The 17,105-nt window shown below is 38.2% G+C and overlaps 1 pseudogene across 1 annotated transcript in view; it reads right to left on the bottom strand.

The window, feature by feature from the left end:
* Positions 1–7,998: 7,998 nt before the first annotated feature.
* LOC150037674 (photosystem II CP47 reaction center protein-like) overlaps positions 7,999–17,105 on the bottom strand; it is a 35,712-nt pseudogene continuing 26,605 nt past the window's right edge. The window contains exon 6 of the transcript XR_016527802.1: positions 7,999–8,157. The product of XR_016527802.1 is annotated as a photosystem II CP47 reaction center protein-like (transcript). The remainder of the gene's footprint in view (positions 8,158–17,105) is intronic.

Raw genomic sequence — 17,105 nt, 5'->3', positions numbered from 1 at the left:
GTAGTCTTTATTCGCGTCAAAGGTTGGTTCCCGGTGACTAAGGAAACGTTGAAACTCTGGGGATTGTTTCCCTTTATGCCCTGTGCGTCTACAGATATAGCATTTATCCGTTCCCCTCAAACATTCTCCGGGGTGGTACTTCCCACATCTATCGCATAACGGGCTTCTTGCTTGACTTGATCCCATCTAGTTAACAATCATTTCATCAAACAAACATACTTTGTTAAAATATATTTATTAATCATAAACAAAACATATTTATATAGGAGTAATTTTTTATACAACATCTATAATGGAAAATAATACACATCTATCTACACTTCGGGGGTTTTTCCCTTGCCTTTGTTCTCCTTTCCTAATTGGGGGCAGTTCCATTTATAATGACCAACTTCTCCATAGTTATAGCATACATTTTCCCCTCCATAGCAGTGCCCAAAGTGATATCTCTTACAATTTGAACACCACGGCCTTTGGGTGCTGGCTACAGATTCGTTAGGCTTGTATACTTCTTCTAGAGTAAGCTCTTTTTGTTGTTTTCTGCATCCCGGAGTTGGTCTTACTTATCTTTTTATCTAGAACCCCCAAGGAGTATTTTTGGCTCTTTTCTCGCCCCCCACGGATTCTATTGTTGCTAGCGATCTTAGGCTAGCTTCCACACGTAATGCTGTCTCTACTAATTTTGGAAATTCCTGCCTATCAATGCTGGCAGTTATGTGCGTTCGTATCTCACCTCGTAGCCCCCTCAAATCTCTTACATCTTTCAGTTTCATCTAATATTATACTGGCAGCGTATTTTCTAAGTTCAGTATATTTTTGTTCATACTCGGCTACTGATAGTGAGCCTTGTAGGAGGTTAAGAAATTCATTTCGCTTTGCATCACGAAACGTTTGAGGATAGAATTGTTCATGGAAGGCTTTTCCAAATTCCTCCCAAATAACTTCCACCCTTCCCCTTCTTCTATCTTTAAATACGCGCCACCAATCCTCAACTATTTTCTGGAGTAGGAAAGTGGCTAGTGCTACCTTTTTATCTTCAGGGCATCACATTACCCTGAAACATTTTTCTATCATCACGAACCAGGCTTCCGCATCTATTGGGTTCGTGGTTCCTTCAAAGGTCGAGGCTTCTAATACCTTCAACCGTTCAATACCAAATCATTTCTCGGGGTCTATTGACACCCCTCCTAAGTTTTTAGCCAAATATCGAGCAAATTTTCCCATCATTTGCTTGTCTTCTCCAGTCTCTACCTGCAAATGAATTGAACCGCCCTAGTCCTCTTCTATTGTTTTTGAGGTAGCATCTTGAGTCCCTACCGGTTGCTTGCGCGGTCTGCCACGTGGCATGATTCCTATAATAAACCACACATTTAGACATACTATAGTATCACTGTGCTTTTCTCTAGTTTACCCTTTCCCAAAACCTTATGCTCTGATACCAAGTTGTCACACCCCGCCTCGAGCTCAGACTTCTGAGCCCAAGGAGAGGCATGATATTAACTGATGTTACTTTGGTTAACATACTAGTTTCCTTTTATAACCTTACTTACAACAACAGTGGAAAAATATTACATGTTTTACTTAGAAACTAGTTTACAAATTCAAGTTACATTTACGTGAAGGACACTACCCCGACTACCAATCCCATTTAATACTATTTCTAGACTTGTGGCAGACCTTGACCAACGTCGCAACCTAGGCTCTTCTGCTACTTGCGAGATAAACACAGAAAACAAATCATGAGCTTTACAAAGCTCAGTGAGTGGTATCAAAAGTACAAGTCTTTTACAAGCATTATCACGAGGTTCCAACGCAAACCTCCACCATACCATGAAGCTTTCACAAACCCAGTTACACACACTGTAGATGATTAACATTTCATATCTAAAAATATCAACCTATGTGCACATAGTTCACCCTTTCATGGGCTCAGAAGCTAGGTCCGTCAGCCCTTTGAACATCCCATTCAAGGTTTTCTGTCCCACAGGCTTATGAACTAGACTTCTTGGTCCCCTGACCATCCTGTAAGGATTGATTTTGGGCTCAGGCTTTAGGTCTACAAACCCCCTAACCATCCCAACGTCGTACTCATCTCATAACATAAACTGCAACATATCAATTCAAAATATGCTTAAAAGAGTAAGAGAAGTAACCACTCACAATGATCTGTTGAGATCTTTTTTTCCAATTCACCCGGTTTCCCTTGTTCCTTCGCTGGTCCCTATTTTAGGTTTAATTTTAAGCTTAGATTACTCACTCTTTCAGGCCTTATCTCAAGACATTCTCTTCTTAAAAAATGTGTAAAAATGTCTTATATATTACTTTAAAGTTTCGCCTTGAAATTTCTTGGCAAAAGTTCAGAGTCTCAAGTTTACTCCCTCTGGCCCGACTGTTTTCTCACTGGTAAGCACCTCTCGGTTTCCTTGAATTTGACAGCCTTAGATTTAGAATTGTATTAAAGCACCCTCACACTGAAACTACATTTAATTTAGAAACTTTTGGTTCAAAAATCACTTGATTTGCACGAGTAGTTTGGAAACGCTTCTTGTTTAAAATTAGCCTATCATCTGCCCGTACAACCTTGTTCCCTTCGGCACCTTTGCTAGTACCTCCGCCCGAAAAATGCCTTCCCTCCTTTGAATATCTCTTATTCTTTCCTTTCTTTGTGGTTTTTGTGTAGTTAACTTATTTGTGGGTTGAAGTGAGTCGTCCTGCCCATTTTATAGGCATTTAACCCTTCTTCTTTACCCGACACCTCTTCCATTGATCATATCCAGGTGGTTTCCTTATCTTCTACCAACTCCCAGCCTCTTCCACCTCCCGCTTGATGTGTCTTCACCCTACACTATCAACGCATCCCTCATATCAACGTAACCTTAAGTGTCTTCCTCTTCCATAGCCAGCACTTAAGGCTTAACTTTGCATGTCTTCTCGTGCACCCACCTCATTTACTTAAGGCCTAAGACTCTTTCCTAATGAGCCACATGTCTGGATGACGTCCTTGAATGCATCCATCCACGCTCATATGCGTTCATTCAACTTCATATGTGGTCATCTAGCCACAAATGTGCCCATCCAATTGCCGCAACATTCCTATGTCCGGACACCACCAATTGGCACATGCGTCCATTCTATCTTTGCATCCCTGCGGTGTCCTCTAAATCTCCGCATAACGCCTTTTAAGTCATTGCCACCTAGAACCTATATGGGATATACTTTCCTTGGTTGATTAACACAACCTTACCATGTGTAGCCCATTAACGCAACTTGGTCATATATGTCAGATGCTCACAAGCCTCATCCCTGGCTGTATTCCCTTTACCGCATGACTTACCCTCACCTTATGTGCTTAAGTAGGATTATAACTGATAACTGGCAGAAATGCCAATTATTATAAGCCTTTTATTTAGAATCATGAGGGCTAATAAGTAGAAAATGTAGTGATAATACTTAGAATTTGCGAAAAATTGAGTTTTGCGCCGATTAGCACCTAAATCCTCACTGACCCCAATATTATACGTTACTCCATGCCTAAGTCTCTATTTTTGTATCTATCGCAGGAATCAAACGCATGCGTTTGAAATAAGCAATCGCAGACAAATGCATGTGCTGAAGCCAGGCAATCGCAAAAATAAACGCATGCACTGAAGCCAGGCGATTGCAAAGACAAACGCATGCACTGAAAGTTGGATCGCATGCATCCATCGCATGGAAGTTGCGGTGATCGAATGCGTCCATCGCATGGAAATTGTGGTGATCAAATGCGTCCATCGCATGAAAGTTGCAGTGATCAAGCGAATGCGGTGATCAATTGGAAATTGCAGCCACGAAGTGACAACCATAATAGAACAATTATCGCAAGATAGGTAGAACCCATTGATACTTCAGCTGAATTAAGCTCGGATGCATACCTTGGGAGTATCAACAAGATAAGACGATGTGACATTGCCCATACCGCAACAAAAGCAGTAGTGAGCCATAACGCAATCATGAAAGTTGTCGGTGTTTAAACTCTATAAATAGACCTTTGGACCTTCATTTCAAGACATCCGAACTTTTGCCTTAAGGCAGAGGTTTGTGATCACAGATGAGAGCTTGAGCAAAATTTTCAGTAAGAATTCTTCCCCTCCACAAACCAGACCGAGTGACAACCAGAGCTTTCGCCGGAGATATAGCACGAGAGAGACATCTCCACCATTCATCCATGGCACCACCGGCAGCCTTGACGCATAGTCCTTCATTTCTCTTCTAACCTCTATATTGTATTACATTTCAGCTTAAGTTATTAAGACATTTTGTAATCAATGCATATCTTGATTCCTTCATTGCCGTTTTCTTCATCATCTTTATCTCTATCATTGTTTATCTTCAGCGTTTATTTATCAAAGGCGATCGTATACTTAATCGTGTAGCCTAGAGATAGGACACATGTAACAACCCACCGAGAGGTGTGCGTTGTGCGAGTACAGTGAGTTAATCCTTTTTGCTTGGTGAAAGGCTGTAGCAACACTTGTCATGGGATGTTGCAATGCTTGTCTATAAGTTAAATAGTCGCGTCTAACTGCTTCAGAAGGTAAGAGATGGAACGCACTAAAGCAAAATATGCATTGTTCCTAGAGATAAGCACAATCTTATGCTCAACACAACCATACACTATAGAGATATAGTCATGCGGCTGACCACCAAGAGGTGTGCGATGTGTTAGTGTGACGAGCTGGGATTACTCGAGCGATTTAAGATAATAAACATTACTATGCGTTAATGGTTGTTGTGTATCTACCTATTCTCATCGTAAGTCTTCTATTGCTCAATTTGTTTAGTTACGAGTAGGAGTAGTGTGTAAATCCATTAAACTTCTTCTTTTTATTTTTATTCATCGCCTCAAACACATTGCTTCACAAGCATTATTAAGTGACAAGTCCCTGTGTTCGACGTCGGATTACCCGAGAAACTTGCGTTCGCATTATACTTGACGCGAGCGTAAGAAAACTTGTGATAGGAACATGTGATCATTGCATACTAGATTAATGCATTTTCATTCTGACGCATGACCTCAGACGCATGGGCATAAACGCATAGCTTAAGCCATGTCTAACGCATGATTGCATGTACAACCCCATCCGCCCCTAATAATTTTCCTTCCAACAATAACCAACCCTCTTCCACCGCATACTATTTGCTCAAGTCTTGTCCTATGTGTCCACATGCCTCGGATGTCCTTGGCACATAGAACATCACCAATGCAAAACATTGCCGCATAGCATCGACACATAGCTTTACTGCATGGCACCGACGCATAGCATCACCGTATGACACTAACGCATAGTGTTGCCGTATACCATCGATCGCATACCTTCGGCCGCATATGTAGCATCACCGCATCCATCGCATCGCCGCATGCTTGACCAATGCGTGTGTGTATCATCACTGCATACTCGATCAATGTGTGCATGCATCTCCAGCGCCTTGCGCCTATGTCCGCACAACTTGAGGCTACCGCATACTCTACTAACCTCTCAAACATAGGCTGCTGCATGCTTGTCCCGCATAGCTTTTCCTCTCGGCCATACTTCAGCCTCTTTCAACGCTGAAGTAATCTCTCAAAAATTCATGGCTAATGCATGGCACCACACCAATGCATTGTCAAATACTTAATCATTTTTTCCTTGGCTTCCAACGAATGGTTATACTTAACAAAAATTTCACTAGTTATGGCTTATTTCCAAAGCTATTTAACAAATCCTATTTAAACACTTAGAATTTTCCTACTCTTTAACTTAGGATCTAACTCATACTTAGTTAATCTCTTTTATTTCCTGCTTAAAAGGGAAAATGGAATTTCGGGTTTCACATAAACAATTTAAGCAAAGTTTTATAGTTGTTGTAGTGTAGATTCCTTCCATTTTAGTTTTCTCCAAAAGATACTAGGTGTAGGATAGTAGATGATTGAAAAACTTCCTTGATCTTGACTCGTAGTAACATTAAATTATAATGGTTTTTTAAGTTTTTTTTTATTTTTATCCTTTTGCTTATACATCTGTGTTTTTTTTTTCATGAATATTAAAATTAAGTTTATGTAATTTAAAAGTTGCACTAGCGTTGGTCTAAACTCACCCTACTACATTCTTTGTTTAGAAATAGTTTTTCCTTTGTGACAATATGTGGAGTAAGAAGATCGAACCTTATACCTTGAAGTTGACGATACAAATTCATTTTAGTTGAGTCATGTTCATATTATCTTTTAGTTATAATTGTTATTAAAAAAAAATTTGCACTACTATAGAAATTGGGTTATTTGACCTTTTTGCAATGTCAAGTAAGAGTAACCTGACACTTTAAAAAGCATCTGTTGAACGAGAAATTTTGGATCAATCACAAACTGCCACGTCAATCACTAAATTAATGACAAAATTCCAAATCATCAAATTTGGGACCAACTAGGAGGTGACATGTGTCCCATATTGAAGTTGAAGATAAATTTTGATGATGTCACATGGTTTTATCATGACCTTTGAATTAGATAAGATTAATTTGACCCAATTTGATATTATTATTTGGGTTAAAAGTTCAATTGAGCCCAAAAATAGGCTTAATTTGATCCAAATGTCAAATAAGGCTCAAATCCAATTAGTTGGGCCCATGAGCAAAGTCCATGGACCAACCAAGCCTAAGCCCATGAAGCCTACTTGAAAACTCTATAAATAGAGAGGCTTTCCTCATTTGTGGGGGTCAGAAATTCTACACTCCAGAAAGCTTAGAGGGAATTCTCTACAATCAGAAGACTCCTTGACTCCTGAAGCTGACCACGCTTGAGGACTGAAGTCCTTTGAAGATACAAGGATTTTAAAGACTGAAGTCCTTCGAAGATACAAGCATTCTAACCATGCTCGAAGACTAAATTTCTTTGACGATACAAGCATTCTTCCAAGACTCGAAGCTTGAGAACATCCACACACCCCGTTTCTATACATCAAGCATACACATTCAACCGAGAGAGAATCAAAGGATCAAGTACTAGAGATTGAACCACATCGCATCAAATCGACATCGACATCAATACCAACTCAAGTTCAACTCCACAAAACAAGTTTCTTCGGAAGCCTCGTGCGAGAACTAACATCCAAGAAGATCAACAAGCCCAAAGGCCGATCATCTAAGAAGATCATCAAGACCAAAGGTTGATCATCCAAGAAGATCAATAAGTCCAAAGGCCAATCGTCCAAGAAGATCATCAAGCCCAAAGGCCGATCATTCAAGAAGATCAACAAGTCCAAAGACTAATCATTCAAGAAGATCATCAAGCCTAAAGACTGATCGTCCAAGAAGATCAATAAGCCCAAAGGCCAATCATCCAAGAAGATCAACAAGCCCAAAGACGGATCATTTAAGAAGATCAACCAGCTTAAAGATTCTAGTTTATTTTGAAAGCATCAAAATATTATGTAATAGAGATTGTACTTACTTTCTACAAAATTAATACAAATACAAAGTTCAAGTCCACGAAACAAATTTCTCTTGAAATCTCGTGCGAACAAATTGGCACGCCCAATGGGACCCTCTACCTCTCATCTCTCTCTCAACATCCAAACAAATCAATGGCACCAAAGAAAGTTGCATCCAAAGTTACCATCGCAAGTGACACTTACATAGACTCTGTCATCACGGAGAAAATCTGGGAATAGCTATTGAAATCTTCTAAAGGAGGGATCGTCGTCAGAGAAAATCTCTTGTTTGTTAACTATGCTTCTATTTCTGATCAATCAAAAAAAAAAAAAAAAAGAATCACACTTTGAAAGCTTTAGAAGAGCGAGATCATGAAATCGCTGCTTTAAGAGATCAAATACAGGCTCGAGAAACTACTAAGTCAAGCCAATCTCTAGCTACAAAAGTCAATGACAAAGGAAAGACTGTCTTGCAGGAAAGTCAGCCACCACAATCCAACTTTGTCACCTCCTTGTCAGTTCAACAGCTGTAAGATATGATCACAAACTCCATAAGAGCTCAGTATGGAGGACCGTCACAAACTACTCTTTTGTACTCCAAGACATACACCAAAAGAATTGATAACTTGAGAATGCCAGCTGGGTACCAACCTCCAAAGTTCCAACAGTTCGATGGAAAAGGCAATCCAAAACAACATGTGGCTCGTTTCATTGAAACCTGCAAAAATGCAGAAACTAAAGAAGACCTGCTAGTCAAGCAATTTGTCAGAACCTTAAAAGGGAATGATTTTTATTAGTACAATGATTTGGAGCCAGAAGTGACTGACAGTTGGGAATAGCTAGAAAGAGAGTTTCTTAACCGCTTCAACAGCACAAGACACACCATTAGCATGATGGAGCTGACGAACACTAAACAGTGAATGGGAGAGTTGGTCATCGACTACATCAATCGATGGAAAGCTCTGAGTTTGGATGGCATAAGATAGACTCACTGAATTATCCGTAGTAGAGATGTGCACCCAAGGCATGCACTGAGAACTTCTCTACTTTCTGTAAAGGATAAAACCTCATACATTTGAGGAGTTGGCAACACGCGCTCATGATATGGAGATAAGCATCGCCAACAGGGGAACTAAAGCTTTTCTAGTCCCTAAGAGAGAAAGGATAAAGAAGAAATCAAGGGCACCAAAGAGATCGTGAGTAGTGCTACAAGAATCTATGGTCGTTCATGTGAGCTCACTGAAATTTTCCTCGAAATGAAAATAAACAAAATTTGAAAGAAAACACAATGAGGGCAAGAAGCGTCGTCCAACTCTTAAAGAAAGACAGGAGAAGGTTTATCCATTCCCTAACTTTGATGTGACAGACATGCTAGAGCCACTGCTAAAGAATCAACTTATTCAGCTGCCGAAATGCAAGCAACCAGAACAAGCGAGAAAAGTAGATGATTCTAAAACTGCAAGTATTATCGGGTCATTAGTCACCCAGTTGAAAGGTGCTTCGTGCTGAAGAAGCTGACTCTAAAGTTAGTTCGTGAAAAGAAGATTAAGTTGGATCTTGATGAAGTAGCTCAAACAAATCACGCTACAGTAGTGATGACTTCAAGTGTTCCAACATCGTCTGTGTCTTATGATCAAAGAGAAAGCAGGTTTGGAATCTTCGAGCCTATAGTTGTCTGGTTTCAACAAGAGATTTAAATGATAGACTCTCAGAAGAAAGATGAGCTTGTTGAAGATAACGACAAAGGGTGGATCCTCATGACTTGTCGAAAAAGAAGATAGCCAAATTCTACCCAAAAGGCTTCATGCTTCTATCGAAGCTATAGAAGAAGTAACAAGACTCATAAAGAGAAAGGGAAAAAGGAGGCACGAAAGCCTAAGCCTGCTAAGGAAGAAGATAAAGACTTTCCTCAACTTCGACAACAGGTAACTTTGGCAGAATTTCTCCCAAGAAGCTTCCTCGATAATCATCAAAAAGAAGTATAAGAAGTTATTGCATGTCATGCTGTCAGCATAGCGAAAGTCGACAACAATCATATAACTACTGAAGAAGTCAACAACTCAAAAGAAATGAAGCAAAGAGTTTCTGTCTTCAATCGTATCAAGCCTTCAACTACTCGATCTTTAGTCTTCTAAAGACTGAGTATGGCTACGGTAGAAGAAGAAAACCAATGTCCAACGTCTACTTCCACTTAAACGTCAGCCTTCAAAATGCTTAAGTATCTCTACATCAAGGAAAGATCGACCTTCAACATCTACTATTGATCGTCTCAAGACAACAAGTGATCAACATAAAGAGAGGATGAGAATCTTGAGGGCGACATCATTTTATAAAAACAACAACGACAAGAAGATTCATAGTTGTATTTCTTCACGCATGAAGAGGAAGTTGTTTGTCAATATAAATATAGAAGGTGAAGAAACTCATTTTTCAGAGATCCTTGAGTAGAAGCAGATCGTCCAAATTCCATTTTGATTGAAAATACAAATTTACAGTAAACATACAAGATATGCGTTCTTAAATAAATTACAACATGCTTTTTATAAAGAAATAGAGTTCAAGAGATACTACCTTTGAAGAACCTTCGTCTTGTAAATCCTCGAACTGTCATGAACTCAAAAACAGCAACAAACTTGAAGACCCTCTTCAAGAAATCTCACAAACCAAAATAGATGACACTACCAATGGAAGCCTTCGGTATTCTCAAGGTGAAAATCCATGAGTGCTGGGCTTTGACTATTTTGGTTTAGAGGGAGTGTTTGAGTTTGGAGGAAGAAGGAGATTGAAGAAGACGCATAACTCTTCTGTTCACTCTATCATATAGAAGACTTCTCAATCGTGTAGAATCTCATGTAAGTTTGTAAGGAAGAAAAGAAAATAAATTCTTTTATTCCATTTGCCATAAAACCACTTAATCACCCACTAAGGTGGTTGGAGAGAATAAAGGAATTATTATTTAAAATAATAAAATTAATATAAATAAATATGATAACTAACTTATCATATCTTATTTATATTAAACTATATGTTATATTAAATATAATACATAACCTATAGTTTTATTATTGTATCATATACAATATAAACTATAGTTTCTTTTCTCTATTTTACGGTATTTAATATAAATCATATTTATGTTAAATTTTAATAACTGTTTGAATCTCATTCAAATATTTATTTCCTCCAATTAAACTATAATGCATCAAATACATTATAACAATTATATCATATATAATTGAATCAATTTAATTATATCATATATAATTAAATTCCCTCTTATTAATTTGAACAATTCAAATTAACCTAAAAACTTATTCTCAATTAAATCCTTTTGAGCTACTAAGGGGACCTTATGGATCGGTAGTTTGAAGCTCTAACGGTACATGAATAATTAATTAAACTCTTTAATTACATTATCCACCATTCGTTAACTGCTAGGCACTCTACTAAAGACCGATAGCTGCACTCTTCACACTACAGATATATATCTGTATCCATTGGATATAACCAATCAATAGTACGATGACCCTTCACAAAATGCTCGTAAGTACAGCGAGGTCAAATTATGGTTTTGCCCCTGTAGTTACATCTAACTTCTTAAGTACCACTGATTCCTCTAATGAACAATAGATCATAGTTCCACTATGACTAAACCCCTCTTGAGCTAGGAAAGGGTGTGGTGTCACATTGTTCAAGACCCAGAATCAACCCTTAAGGGAGCAATTTATCTACTTACCCCTACTTTGGGGAATGAGTGAATTCCATCTTGTGTAGCTGAGTTTTCAGCTCCCCAATCAAACGAATCCCCAAAATGGTAGGCTTGTTGAGTCGGATCTGGCTACTTTTACCCATACAAATCAAAGGATTGTCCTCGTAGGCAGGAGTTCACAACTCACTCAGGATTAAAGTCATGTTACCTATGGTCATCCTAGTGAAATGAAATTCTCTATTATGAACGGTGTTATATAGTGAGATTAAACATTTCGTGGTCCGGTCTTATACAAACTTCTTTGTATAGAATATCCCCGCTCGCATGTCTAATACATGAATGATCAGGATCAGATCATTTGTAGCATTTACAACATTTGTAACACCTACAAATTGGGCCATACTCGTAGTATCATTGGGATAAGGTACCCAACTTTATCCATATAATACAGACCATTTAGGTTATCACTTAAACATGATCCACCTATATATCTCCATATACATGTTTAAGTTACAACGACAACCTTGGATGTTAGTTTATTGGTTTGTGGTTAATGCAACTAAAATATCACATATTTTATAGACAAAGTGAATAAAAATATCATATATTATTAATCACATAAGAGGTTGTTCATATAAAGTTTACAAACTATAAGACCCTACGAGATTTAGGGCATCAACCCCAACAGAAGGTTCCTTGATGATGAAGCTAATGCTCATCGTATTGATGAATCCTACAAATGAAGAGGGTGATCAAAGTCATGATGAAATAGGAGCTTCTGAAATTTAAATGTAAAAGCTCCTAATCGCAAGAACCTAAACTGAATGTTCCTCCTGGCCACATGAGCTTAAAAGGTGAAAATTTAAAAAAAAAAAAAAAAAAAAAGATTCATTAAACTACATTATAACTTGGTCCCTGTCATTGTAAAGTGTACATAGACAACTTGAAAGAAACTTCAAGTTCAGTCCAGAAAAAAAAAATATTTGAACTACGTCATGACTTGATCCCTTTCTTCAAAGGTACATAGGCAACTTTAACAAAATTAAGTTCAGTCCATAAAAAAAGAGTACCACAATCACCCTACGTATGGCGCTACATGACAGATTGAAGACGTTCATCCCTATTGGGAGAAATACATCAAATTGAAGATGTTCATCCCTTTAAAGAGCTAACACGGTAAATTAAAAGCACACACTTGGAATGGTGCTTCGCTTCCTCTTCAAAGTCAAGTTCGAAGGTTTCACCGCTTCCTCTTTGAAGTCAAATTTGGATGTTTCTTTTCTTCCTCTTAGAAGTTCAAGTTTGGTGCGACTTCCCTGCTTCCCCTAAAAAATATTACTCCCTGCAACTTTGCTCTTTCACTAAAAGTTGTTGCAGTTCTGCCTCTTCTACAAAGATGTTGGCACTACTGTTTCTTCATCTCCAAGTTCAAGGATCAGACTACTGCTTTGATGGTTACACCGTTGTTTCTCCATCTTCGAATTTGATGGTCACACTGCTGCTTCCTAGTCTCCAAGTTCGAAGGTTGCACTATTGCTTCTACAACTCAAACTTCAATGGTTGCATTAATGCCTCTCCATCTCAAAATTAGATGGTTGCACTATTGCTTCCCCGTCTCCAAGTTCAAGGGTTAGATTTCATGCCTCTCCATCTTCAAGTTCAGAGGCTTCATCGATGCTCCTCCATCTTCAAGTTTAGAAGCTTCGTCGATTTCCCTCAATCTTCAAGTTCAGAGGCTTCTTTGATGCCCATCTACAAATTCGAAGGCTTCATTGATGCTCCTCCATCTTCAAGTTCAGAGGATCCATCGATGTTTCTCCATCTTCAAGTTCAGAGGTTTCATCGATGCTCCATCTTCATGCTCAAGTTTGGAGGCTTTGCAATGCCATCTTCATACTCAAAGTCGCAAAGTCAAGCCTACTGCCAAATATTCTTTGGTGCTTCATCAAACTCAAATGCGGAGCATTCACCAATGCTTCATCAAACTTAATTTCAAAGGATTCACCGATATTTCAAGCTCAATTGCAGAGGATTCGTCAATGCTTCATCAAGCTTAAATGTGGAGGATTCACCGATATTTCAAACTTAAATGCGAAGAATTCGCCAATACTTCAAGCTCAAGTGTAGAAGATTGGTCGATGCTTTGTCAAGCTCAAATGCCGATGATTCATTGATACTTCATCAACTCAATTGCAGAGCATTCGCACATGTTTTGTCAAACTCAAATGTGGAGAATTTTTTGATGCTTTGTCAAACTCAAGCGCAAAGGTCTCATTGATTCTTCTCCATCTTTAAGATCAAAGGCTTCATCGATGCTCCTCCATCTTCAAGTTCAGAGACTCCGTTGATGCTTCTCCATCTTCAAGTTCAGAGAATCCGTCGATGCTTCTCCATCTTCAAGTTCAAGATTGGCGTACAAGGTCCGCTTCCATCTTCAAGTTCAAGATCGGTGTGCATGGTTCCGCTTCCATCTTCAAGTTCGAGATTAGTGTGCATGGCTCCGCTTCCATCTTTAAGTTTAAGATCGGTGTGCCTGGCTCCACTTCCATCTTCAAGTTCAAGGTCGGTATGCATGGCTTCGTTCCATATTTAAGTTCATGGTCAGTGTCCATGGCTCGACTCCATCTTTAACATATCTGTCTACGAAGTCATGACGCGACTTCACTTCATCTCCAAAGTTGTGTTATGGATTCGCTTCATCTCCAAACTTATGGTATGACTTTGCTTCATCTCCAAAGTTTGGCGTGACTCGCTTCATCTCCAAAGTCTAGCGTGGCCCGCTTCATCTCCAAAGTCTGGCGGGGCTTGCTTCATCTCCCAAGGCTAGCGTGGCTCGCTTAATCTCCCAAGTCTGGCGTGGCTTGCTTTATCTCCCAAGTCTAGCGTGGCTCCGCTTCATCTTCACAATTCATGTCGATGCAACTTTGCTCCTTCTATAAAAGGTTCAATGTCACCCCCTCTCCAAAATGTTGATGTAGCTTCACTTTCTCTCCAAAAATGTTTGTGTGGTTCCACCTCATATGCGAGATCAAGTTTCGTCTACCTAGATCCACCTCATATGCGAGGACAACTCTGGCCCATCCGACTCTGCCTCGTATGCGAGATCGACTCTGGTCAACCTGAATCCACTCAAAAGTTTGATGGCATATCTGCCTCATCTTCAAAGTCGGGTCAAGAAGTGATATAATAGGGTAGACCTTTTTGGGGTCATCCCTAGGTTGATTGAATGGGGGAGTTGTAAGCTTTTCTGGCCTCCCTCCCCCCATGTTGATCGAGATATATATAGGTAGACCTTTCCAGGGTCATCCCTAGTTTGATCGAATGGGGGAGTTGTAAGCCTTTCTAGGCCTTCCTTCCCCCCTCCCCTATGACGACCAGGAAGCATGAGCACAAGCGTCGATATTCTAGGGTAGACCTTTTTGGGGTCATCCCTAGGTTGATCAAATGAAGGAGTTGTAAGCCTTTCTGATGGCCCCCCATCATGATTAGGAAGCATGAGCACAAGCAGTGATACAATAGGTAGACCTTTTTGGAGTCATCCCTATGTATGTCAAGGAGACGGTCACACAGAGGGGCATTGCTGCAAAATAGAAAACGAAACAGAAAGATCAAAAGAAAGAAGAAAAAAAAAGAAAAGAAACAAAGAAAAAAACGAAAGAAAGAAAAAAAAAGGAAAAAAGGGTAGAAAAAAAAGAGAAGAAAGAAAGAAAGAAAAAAAGAAAAAAAAAAAGAAAAAAAAGAAAGAAAACGTTGGAAGAAGAAAACGAAAAGGAGAGAAAGGAAAGTGAAGAAGAAGAGGAGGGGATGGGGATAATGGAGGGGTTTAGGGTCATATTTATAAAGGTTCCCAGGTTGTGTAACAAATTAGAAAATCTAAATCAAATAAAGATTTGATTTAAAATATTAGATTTTTATTAGATTTCCTAATTTGATTCCATTCTAATTAAATTAAACAAATTTCCTATTTAATTTAATTTTATTAGATTTTGTTCTCAAATTTATCTTCAAAAGGTTTGGACATATTCCATATTTTATTCAAAACCAAATTAAATTGGGGATAAAATTTGAAATTTTTTTATTAAATTAAAAATTTGGTCATATTCCAAATTTCTAAGCTTTTATCTCCTAACCAAATTAAATTGGAGATAAAGCTCAAAATTTTTTCTTAAATTAAAATTTGGCCATATTCCAAATTTTATTCAAAATCAAATTGTTCAATTTGAGATTAAATTGTATACAAAATCTCAAATTAAAATTTGGACATATTCCAAATTTTATCTCAAATCTAAATCATCCAAATTTAGACTTTTATCATCAGGTCAAACTGAACCAAGATAAAATCTCAAATTGATGTAAAATTCGAATTTGAGCATTTTCCACATTTTATATCAAACTCATCCAAATTTAGGTTCTTATAACTATTTTCAAATCAAGTTGTGGGAAAGATCTAAAATTCATCTCAAATTAAAATTTGACCATATTCCAAATTCAAGTTGTCCAAACTTGAGTTTTTATCTTCAATCAAAATAAATTGTTGATAAAAAGAAATCTCAATTGATCTTTTATTAAAATTTGGACATATCCCAACTTTTATCTCAGATCCAAATCAAATTGGACTAAAATCTCAAATTAAAATTTGGTCATATTCTAAATTTTATCCCAAATTCGAGTTAAACTTATGTACTAAATTCATAGTTTGATAGACACATCAATTGAGGTCAAATTCAAGAACAAATATATTTGGTTTTGATTCCAACTTTATATTTTTCGAGATTCATCCACCCATATATGTGCATAAATCTTGAAATGGGGCATTTGTTGAACGAGAAATTTCGGACCAATCACAAACTACCACATCATTCACTAAATTAATGACGAAACTCCAAATCATCAAATTTGGGACCAACTAGGAGGTGACATGTGTCCCAAATTGAAGTTGAAGACAAATTTCGATGACGCCACATGGTTTTATCATGACTGTTGGATCATATAAGATTAATTTTACCCAATTTGATATTATTATTTGGGTTAAAAGTCCAATTGAGCCGCTTAATTTGACCCAAATGTCAAATAAGGCTCAAATCCAATTAGTTGGGCCCTTGGGCCAAGTCTATGGACCAACCAAGCCTAAGCCCATGAAGCCCACCTGAGAACTCTATAAATAGGGAGGATTTTCTCATTTGTGGGGGTTAGCAATTCTACACTCCAGAGAGCTTAAAGGAAATTCTCTACAATCAGAAGACTCCTTTACTCCTGAAGTTGACCAAGCCTGAACACTGAAGTCTTTTGAAGATACAAGCATTCCGAGGACTAAAGTCCTTTGAAGATACAAGCATTTTGAAGACTGAAGTCCTTTAAAGATACAAGCATTCTAACCACGCTTGAAGGCTGAAGTTCTTTGACGATACAAGCATTCTTCCAAGACTCGAAGCTCAAGAATATCCACATGTGGTGCTTCTAAACATCAAGCGTATGCATTCAATCGAGAGAGAATCAGATGATCAAGTACTAGAGATCGAACCATATAGCATCACATTAACATCAACATCAACACCAACTCAAGTCAACTCCATGAAACAAGTTTCTCCAAAAGCCTCGTGCGAGCACTAATCATCCAAGAAGATCAACAAGCCCAAAGGCCAATCATTCAAGAAGATCATCAAGCCCAAAGGCCAATCGTCCAAGAAGATCAACAAGTCCAAAGGCCGATCATCCAAGAAGACCATCAAGCCTAAAGGCCGATCATCCAAGAAGATCAATAAGCCCAAAAATCAATCATTCCAGAAGATCAACTAGCTTAAAGATTATAGTTTATTTTGAAAGCATAAAAATGTTATGTATTAGAGATTGTACTCACTTTTCACAAAATTAATACAAATACAAAATTCAAGTTCCACGAAACAAATTTCTCTTGAAATCTCGTGCGAACAACATCATGTAATCCATTGTTAATATGA

The sequence above is a fragment of the Benincasa hispida genome, chromosome 2 (assembly GCF_027475165.1).
Source record: "Benincasa hispida cultivar pf3 chromosome 2, pf3_genome.v1.1, whole genome shotgun sequence".
Classification (NCBI taxonomy): domain Eukaryota; kingdom Viridiplantae; phylum Streptophyta; class Magnoliopsida; order Cucurbitales; family Cucurbitaceae; genus Benincasa; species Benincasa hispida.
The sequence above is the reverse complement of the archived record's forward strand: the minus strand, read 5'-3'. Positions and strand labels throughout refer to the sequence as shown.